Here is a 10,258-nt window from a genome sequence, read left to right on the forward strand (position 1 = left end):
GACTCAGGAGCGAGGGCGACCAGCGGGTCGACCCAGGAGCGAGCTCGACCGGGAGGGTCGACTCAGGAGCGAGCTGCGACCAGCGGGTCGGCTCGACTCATCTTCAGCTCGTCAACCTCTGCCGAATCGGGGGTCTCTGCTGCCACCGGAGTGGTGAGCATCGCGGTTCGACGACAACCCAGAGCTGCACGCTACGAGCGAGTTGTGGGCGCCACCTACCGACCGGGTTCCGAACTGCGACAGCGTATCAACAGCCATCCGAACCAGTTCGCCACGGTGACAGGGGATCGACTGATACGTATGACGCGCACCGCCCCCTCACCACACGACCACCAGGCGTCTGTTTGACCTAAAGAATCGACTCCGAACACTGACTATTCAAGACAACTCTTACCACTCAAAAACACTCGAACCCATAAGCCATCCGTGGCTGGAAAGCATCACAACGAGATCGAGTGATGGCCCTCCGTCGTTTATAAGAGTATTCTTAATTTTTATCTTAATATTTAGTGGGCTGTACTCTTAATCGCATAATTCCCAACAGATCCATCAATACGAACTGATTCTTGGCACCTCCTTCCGCCGAGCCACGCTCACGTGGGGAGTGGTGGCCCACCGGATCCTTATCAGGTGATCTGGTCCCCAATTAGTAAACTTGGTATAAGATAACGAGCTTCGGAAAAGGAGCACCGTCGCAGGCCCTTACTCCGAGCCGTTCTGTTGTCAGATAACCTGCCGATGTATCTGTTGAGATTGGTGCCTTTAAGAATAATAACTGTTTTTGATTGTGTTTTTTATCACCGTATAATCTTTCAAGTATCTTCCAGTCATAATCGCCGCACGTACTCGCATCCTCTACAGAACATCCAACTGTCCCGTGACCCAAGGTGTTAACAACGTGATAAGGGTTGCGTATGGTCAATAAGGAGTGTGGTACTGCGTGAACAATATTGAGTATAATCATTCATTAGCGTTAAGGTTTTCTTAGCATAGTATTTGCATATTTCAACGACTCTCTCTCTCACTAACAACCATCGCGTTATGAACAATATTGAGTATAATCATTCATTAACATTAAGGTTTTCTTAGCATAGTATTTGCGTGTTTTAACGACTCTCTCTCACTAACAACCATCGCGTTATGCGGGATCCATGTGCAGTTGTCAAAGTGAAATCAGACAATCGTTGATGATACTGTATTGATGCCGTGTTGACGTTCCGGGATTGAGAGTTCGCATATTATATCATAGTTAAGGTTGAATTAGTAATAAATTGATTAATACAGAAGTGGTTGTGTGATTCTTTCCTGAAATCTATGCATAAGATCTGCTTCTGCGTTGAGATTTGAACTTGGTGACCTTAATAAACACACTAATACATACTCAGTAAATGTTAAAGCGATAACGGGTGAACCGGGGACCTAAAAATATAACCACGAATAAAAACTCTGGGAATGTTAAAGCGAGAATGAGACGAACCTAGACAACGATGCCGAGTTAATCTAAGTTAATCTTGCATACTTACACCACACCTGCATAACTGCATACGATTAATTGCCTTATTCCGATCGATAATCCACCCTCGTCACCGAGGCGGGGTCTGGTTATCATAACGACTTGTATTATCATAATTACACCCACTCGCATAATTAATCCGATTACCTCTCGAATTGGCATAATTAAAATGTGCGTAATTACATAAATTAACATATTTCCGGATAATTACACATTTGGCCAGATTTCATTTAATAATTATTATTTTCACTGAATATTCATAACACACAGGTACAACATAATAATTTCACCCACGCACGCATACAACATAACAAATTTTCTTAACCCCACATATACAACATAATGGGGGCTCGTCTTCCGGGATCTCTCGCAGACAGTTTATGCATGAATTCAGGAACGAATCACTGTTGTGTTAATCAAAGTGTTGTGAACTAACGTTGCCTTGTGATTGTAAACGGGGGTATACAAACAAAACGCGCTCTGAAGGGAAATACCAGAGTAGCAGAGTATAACAAAGACAGCTGGGCTGAGATTATTTGCTCGAGTTGAACTGACGCATCCTGTGATACAATTGTTTATATGCACTCTGAAAGGGAATGTCAAAGTAACTCCCGCCACACTTTTGAGATGCTGGGATTAAGAATAATTTTTGAATGGGTTACGGGATACGGGGAGCTCGTATTTAAACGTACCGACCAATCTGTTACAAAGCAGTACAGTCAGAGAGACATATGGGAAGGGAGCTGTATCGATAACACGAACACACCTCGGGGGAAACTAATTGACTGGATAAAAAGTAACGAAGGCGAACACGATGCAAAAACTGCAGAGAAGGCAGGACAGGACTCATGCCTTCTCACACAGGCATACAGACAGGGATTATGGAATGAGGGAAAATTTGGAAAGGAAACGGGAGAGAAATCGTCTCTAATAAACGACGAGAAATGTACTCACACCCTCGAGAGGGAGGAGAAATCAAAGCTCGCGACACCAGCGAAACTCACAGACGTTGAGCCACAGAATAAATATGGAAGTAACATCAAATCACTCTCTTGGGTACGTGGACAGAGTCCAGGGATTGATCGCACAAAAGTTAAAGTAAAATCGCCAGGACATGGTACACTAAGGGCAGAGGCAAAAACTGAAGGGAAATGGCAACACGAGCGACACGGCACTGGGCGCGCACACAGAAAATGCACACCACTTAAACACGAGCGACACAGCACAGACCAAAGTGACAGATTGCCTGATGATAACTTGTTTGATGATGACGCTGTCGGCAATCAACTTTCGGAATACCTATTCACCAGTAAAACCCTTAAATTGATGGACAAGGCTCTAGTCAGAATTCCCGATTTTGACCCCCACAATAAGACTATGGATATCCACACACATATCGCGACAGTGGAAGAGGAGGCAATGATTAGAGGGCTGAGGAGACGGGATGAAAAAGCGAGTTTGTTGAAACGGACCTTACATAAAGAATCTATTCCATGGGTAAAGTCACTACCACACAAGGTTAGAAATGATTTTAAACAATTGAGCCTAGCAGTGATTCGGAAGTTTGGAGAATATTCGACACTCACTGAGGGGTTTTATGCTGTAAAATCGATGACCCAGGGCATGGACCAAGATCCACGTGACTACCTCGTCCAATTTAAAAGAGCGTATTACGCAGGCGATGTGAATCAATACCACGAAGGGGATAAAATGTTCAAAATTATGTTTTTTGAATCCTTGAGCCCAGAGATTACAGAAAGGGTAAGAATGGTTTTGAATCCAGAAACCGCATCCTTACGCCGCATAGAGAGCAAGGCGTACATGGCATGGTTATACAGAGCTAAGAATCATAATTCGGATCCAGAACACAGGGAGAGGGATAAGGAACCCAGCCTCTCAGAGAGGAATAAAAATCACCGAGCAGTCCCACCATGCAGGGAGCAGCAAAAACGCACGCACACATGGCAAAATAACCCAGAGAGAGGTTGGCACGAGAATGAGAGCGGCACAAAGCCGAACATTCACGAGAATCGCAGGAGGGGGAGGTTCAGAATAGAACCATACCAACACCCCATGCCCCGACATGCGCAAGGTCAAGATTACCCACAGGGATGGCGAAGTAACAATCCAGGAAAAATTTGGCACCCAAATGGGAAAAACACTGGGCCAAGGGTGCAGGAGAATCGTAGGAGGGAGAGGTTCAGAGCAGAACCATATCAACACCCCATCCCACGACACACGCAAGGTTCAAATTACGCACAGAGATGGCAAGATAACCACCTAGCGGGAAGGTGTTACACATACCGCGGAGGTATGGATGCGAACATTCAGGAGAATCGCAGGATGGGAGGTCAAACACAATCGATCCAATTCCGACCAATTCCTCCACCGGCTATACCAGGAGGGAATAGAGGAATAACACAGAATGCGGTCCAAATGCGTGATGAACCATTCACAGTGATTGAGAGCGGGCAGCCCATACGCGCCACGCACGCTGAGGTTTTGTTAAACCCTGAGCTCATTGGGAAATACCGGCAGGCTGCAAGTGACAGGGCGGGCAAACACGTGGACAGTGCTCCCGTAAATGATGCGCGGATCGAATACAAGTGTAGAGAAGTTCCGACGGACGTACTCGGAGACGGAGGTATGGTTAGGGGCTTCCGCCAGGGTTTATTACTCTTGGTCAATACTACACAGGGTGCACAACTCCCAGGGGCTAGGGGTCCTACTCTGAGTCTGGGTCCCTGCCGGCTAGCTCCGGTCTCTCTCTCTCGTGTCGGATCGTGGAGTCTGCCGACTCCACCGACCGGAGAGAGAAGCACCTCTTCGGCTACCACCGGCTTCTCCCCAGACTCCCTATTTGATCCCTCTCACTATCCCTGGTTCCCTCTTCACCCTGTTTACTTCCCCCGTTCCTATAGTGACCCCGCTTACGTTACGGGGTCTCCCTTATATACCCTCGGAGGGGTGATGTCACGTGCACTGCCCAGCGCGTGCGACCCCACGTCCCGTGAGGTCACCGCACCGGACAGCGCACACGACGCCACCACTCTCCACTACTCCTCTACATCACCCCCCCCTGTGAAAAAAATTCAGCCGACTCGGCTGTAAACAATATAAAAGTAGAGGAGTCCCAGAACCACAAACCAACATATTCACAACCAACCGACAACATCCAGGCAGCATGACAACAATCAATCAAATTTCAAAACTTTGAAACTCTCATCACGCGCTGCCATCAATACAAAGGCGGAATCCCGATGGCCCAGACAAACACACACCAACAAACAACAATTGAACAATTGAGCAGCCCAGCAGCCCAACGCAGCTCCTGCCAGGCGCGCGCCGGCCCGAGCGGCGGCTCCTGCTGCCCATGCCGCGGCAAGATGCAGAGCCGCGGCGTCGGCATGGCAACGCCCAGGCACCGCGAGGTGCGGGGCCGCGTCGTCGCCGGCGGCCCCCACCGCGATCGCTGCAGGCAAAATAGCAGCCTGGTGCGGCGTCGCCGGCGGCAAAACCCGCATGCACAGCGAGGTGCGGTGCCCCGGCGTGACCCTCGGCCCACCCCGCGGGCCGTGGCAACTATAGCAGCCGCGGTGGCGGTCGCGCCAAACCCCGCAGGCACGGCGATGCTCGGAACCGCGGCAACTTCCGCGGCGCGGCATCGTGAGGAGCCGCGGCAGCGATGCACGGGGCCACGGCGACACCCGCAGCGTACCCCGCCAGCGCGGCGATGGCCGGAACCACGGCGGCACCCTCGGCAACTCCCGTGGTGCGGCGAGGTGTGGAGCCCCGGACGTACCTGGGGCTCCCCCGGCGGGCGCAGCATGGTGCGGAGCTGTGGCATCGCCGCTGGCAGACCCCGCGCGCGCGGTGTGGCACGAAGTCGCGGCGGCACCCACGGTGGACAACGGCGTCGCAGTTGCCATGGCAGCCATGGCGCCGACGTGCGGCGTCGCATGAACAATGGCCGCCACCTGCAGCGTCGCAGTTAAAATGGCGGCCGCCTGAGGCGCCCCAACCAACATGGCCGCCGCTGGCGACGTCGCAGGCAAAATAGCCAGCTGGGGCGTCGCGGCGAAGATGGCGGCCGCCTCTCGCGGCGTCCCGGCAGTTGACAGTTGCTCCCATCCCGAGTGCGGACCGGGAGGACCCAACTTCGCCTCCGCGATGTCGAGACGGGCGCAGAGCTGCGCGATCGCCTGCAGGAGCTGCCTCAGCAGGTCTGCAGGGGTGCTCCCCGTCTCCAGCGGTGGTGGCGGCGAGCTGGCACCCCCGCCCGTCGTCTTCTCGGGGCCTGTCACCGGAGCCCCGGACTCCGGGGTCACTGCCGAAGCCTCCTCCCCGCCGTCTTCATCCTCCGATCGTCCCGTCGCTGGGTTCTTGCGCTCCGCTCCCGATGTAAACATTGTAGCAGCAGTGCAGACACTCTGACACCAGTTGTAGAGAAGTTCCGACGGACGTACTCGGAGACGGAGGTATGGTTAGGGGCTTCCGCCAGGGTTTATTACTCTTGGTCAATACTACACAGGGTGCACAACTCCCAGGGGCTAGGGGTCCTACTCTGAGTCTGGGTCCCTGCCGGCTAGCTCCGGTCTCTCTCTCTCGTGTCGGATCGTGGAGTCTGCCGACTCCACCGACCGGAGAGAGAAGCACCTCTTCGGCTACCACCGGCTTCTCCCCAGACTCCCTATTTGATCCCTCTCACTATCCCTGGTTCCCTCTTCACCCTGTTTACTTCCCCCGTTCCTATAGTGACCCCGCTTACGTTACGGGGTCTCCCTTATATACCCTCGGAGGGGTGATGTCACGTGCACTGCCCAGCGCGTGCGACCCCACGTCCCGTGAGGTCACCGCACCGGACAGCGCACACGACGCCACCACTCTCCACTACTCCTCTACACAAGGACAGGGTTGCATTGAAGCGTGATCGGACAGTACAAAAACAGACAGCAGGGACACGCCCTGAGGAGCGCAGGCATGAGCCTTTGAATGAAAAATATCCAAGGGAAACCAAAAATTATGTGGATCGGAGTGCTAAAATGGAGACGAATGTCCATGACGTATCGGGAATGGTGTTGAAATCCAACACACTAGTAAAAACAAAGAGGGCAACATTACGAGGGACAGAATTAAATCGACACACTGACTCGGCAAATGTGCATGTAATCGCAGAGAGAGCGAATGCCTCGAACCAAGTGTCAAAGTGGGTCGTGTGTGCGAATTCTGGTTATGTGCAGCACAATTTTCACCACACACTCCCACGACGCGAGAGAGTGAGAGAGGAAACTACAAAAACGAACCCGAAAACCGTGATCGAAATTATCAAAGTGATAAGTGGTAAACGAGGCAACATGAGGAAGGTAACGCATAAATGCGTTCGAAACCGCTACCTAGCGTTTCCCAGGATTTAACAAAAACAAAAATGAATATTCGTCGGAGTTATGATGTATCAGAACCGATGTAACGCAATATCGATGTTTAACGTTTGTTTAATTTTCTTTGCTCAATTCAAATGTAACCATGTTAAGTTGTGACACGTACGCGCGCGTTGTAAGGAATAGCAGCAAAACTTGAGGACAATCGATGGTTCATGATGGAAGAAGGGTATACATTTTTTTTTTAAAATAACCCGTGGCCATTTGACCACTGGTCATTTTTAAAAGGGCGGAATGTTGTATCCTAACCCTTCTTCCATAATTGAGATTAATAATATTTGATGATTTTTATATATTATCTTTTTATTTTTTTTTAATGAGTGAAACACACCAAAGCGCACCAAACTGCAAAACACCAGGTGTTGTTAAGTAATGAACGAGAGGAGGGCTAGGATGACAGAATTGCAACCTTGCTTCAAGGCAAAGGCAGTGAAAGGAAGCAGAGGCGCCTTTGTCTAAGTCATAACCACAGAACGCCAGGAGTCATCACTGATTGTGTGTTAGGGATTCCGAGCTAATTGGAACACGTGCACACAGGGGGGGAGGTAGAAGTACGCCTTGTCCTCCTGCAGCTGAGGGAGCAAAGATAAACCCAAGAAGGCCAAGAATTAAATTAAGTGGGTCAGCTCAAGGCTGTGTGCACAGGGGGGGAGGCAGAGACAGTGCGGCGGTCACCAGAAGTTCGCGTTCGCCTAGTTAAGACAAAAAGCTCAATTATTCTGTATTGCTATTAAAGTAACGTTAAAGTCGGAATTTAACAACAGGGTAGGCTAAAGTTTGATATTCACACCCACTCCAATTAAACCAGGTCACAAGTACGCCTACTGAACCATCACCATCATTAAGTCAATATGAAATGTTATTTCCATACTTTAATGCTTTCTATACAACTCGACCCGAAGCATATGCATGAAAAGACAAAAGTAAAACTTATGAAAAGCCAGGATAACGGGATGAATCACCACCAGGTCGAATATAAATACATAATAAAAAAACGATGTTAAACCCAGGGTCGGAGAGAAAGGGAGATCCCGGCCGTCTTTGTATCCCCGCAGCGCGGGATGGGAGTGTGTGTACGCTCGGGGAGACGCCTCCACTTGGGTCGGGCACCACGATGGGAAACGACAGACCTTGGGTTACATGCGGAATCATGGCTGTGAAATAGTAAGGACAAATGTTAACTTAAACTTTTGGCCATTTCTTTTGTGCGCCGGGTCGGAGGAGAGCGTTGCCCTCCCTCCAGGTGGTGCGAACAAAGACGCCTATGAGACATTTGTGACGTCTGTGTTTTGGGTTCATGGGGAAGGCCAGACAGGAGATAATGTTGCGCCCAGACAGAGAGACGACCTCGAGGCAATTTGTAAATCTGATTGTTTGCTCGTGGGTCATGGAGGGAGTGGGACAACGGCAATACGTGAGTAATGCACACAAGGACATACGGACGTACGGACACACCCATGGACACACCTGGCTACGGACAGATCCTGACACAGCAAAAATCGAAAGAAGTCCCGCCTTGTGGGCGGGATTCCCAGGGGGATTTTTCGGCATAAAGTAAAGGATCCTGAGCATGGAAATCAGTCGACGGGAGGGTCGACTCAGGAACGAGTGCGACCAGAGGGGTCCACTCAGGAGTGCGACCAGCGGGTCCACTCAGGAGTGCGACCAGAGGGTCGACTCGGAGCGAGGGCGACCAGCGGGTCGACCCAGGAGCGAGCTCGACCGGGAGGGTCGACTCAGGAGCGAGCTGCCCGAACAGCGGGTCGGCTCGACTTCATCTTCAGCTCGTCAACCCTCCTGCCGAATCAGGGGCGTCTCTGCTGCCACCGGAGTGGTGAGCATCGCCGGTTCCGACGACAACCAGAGCTGCACGCTCAGAGCGAGTTGTGGGCGCCACCTACCGGGACACGGGTTCCGAACCTCCGGACAGCGTATCAACAGCCATCCGAACCATGTTCGCCACGGTGACAGGGGATCGGACTGATTACGTATGACGCGCACCCGCCCCCTCAACACACGACACACTCCAGGTGTCTGGTTTGACCTAAAGAATCGACTCCGAACCCTGACTTATTTCAAGACAACTTTACCACTTCACAAACAACCTCGAACCCCTAAGCACATCCGTGGCTGAAGCATCACAACGAGGATCGAGTGATGGCCCTCCGTCGTTTATAAGAGTATTCTTAATTTTTTTCTTAATATTTAGTGGTCTGTACTCTTATCGCATAATTCCCAACAGATCCATCAATACGAACTGATTCCTTGGCACCTCCTTCCGCCGAGCCACGCTCCGTGGGGAGTGTGGCCCACCGGATCACTTATCAGGTGATCTGGTCCCCAATTAGTAAACTTGGTATAAGATAACGAGCTTCGGAAAAGGAGCACGTCGCAGGCCCTTACTCCGAGCCGTTCTGTTGTCGAGATAACCTGCCGACTGTATCTGTTGAGATTGGTGCCTTTAAGAATAATAAACTGTTTCTGATGTGTTTTTCCTTATCGTAGTATATCTTTTCAAGTACTCAACAAGGACCTGGCTAACAACACGCATGGTACATGGAAGAGAGGGTTTATGGTTGGCTACGTATGGTGCGAAAGAAGTTCAACATACACTACACACATTACTAATAATATAGTAAACTACCGACCTACTGTACAAAGGAAAATAGTAAGAAATCCAAAATTACACACGTTATGCGACACTAATGAAATGAAACCACATGTGGCATTCAAAATGGCATTTATAACGGCAAGAATTAAAAATTGCATTTCCTACGCTGAAGGAAGTCTTTCTAAAAATGACATCCTAAAAGTTCCAGTCACAAATGGCTTCACGAATGGCACCGGCAAGCGTGGCAGTCGCAGTCATCAAGCAGCGCCTTCAATGTCGACACAGAAGGTCGGGTGGGAATGTCGAGGCGAGTGACCAAATTCATTGCAGAATTGATGTGCGCCTCCGTTGAACTCACTGCTCCTTCTCAAGGAGGATGTGTCCATGCGAGCGCTCTCCAAGGCGAGCCCTTGACTGTTTACAACGCGACAACAACGTTCCATCTCTCTTCTTATCGACACGGCTTCCCCATTTGTGCACCAACCGAAATTACTATTGCCACGTTGCTTACTATTGCAATATTCATGGTTTGATTTGTGCCACGAATCAAATTCACAAATGAATAAAGAATTCGCCAGATGCTCGCGCACTCTCTGTCTTTGTGCTCATTAGTGCTACGTATACAAGCATGCTCAGCATTTCCACTCCTGCAAGCGGTGAGGGCTTTACGCCGTGCACTAGAGAGAGCCGTGCCAC

This window comes from Lethenteron reissneri, unplaced genomic scaffold, assembly GCF_015708825.2.
Source record: "Lethenteron reissneri isolate LAM-NWPU_2019-01 unplaced genomic scaffold, ASM1570882v1 scaffold_1638, whole genome shotgun sequence".
Classification (NCBI taxonomy): Eukaryota; Metazoa; Chordata; class Hyperoartia; order Petromyzontiformes; family Petromyzontidae; genus Lethenteron; species Lethenteron reissneri.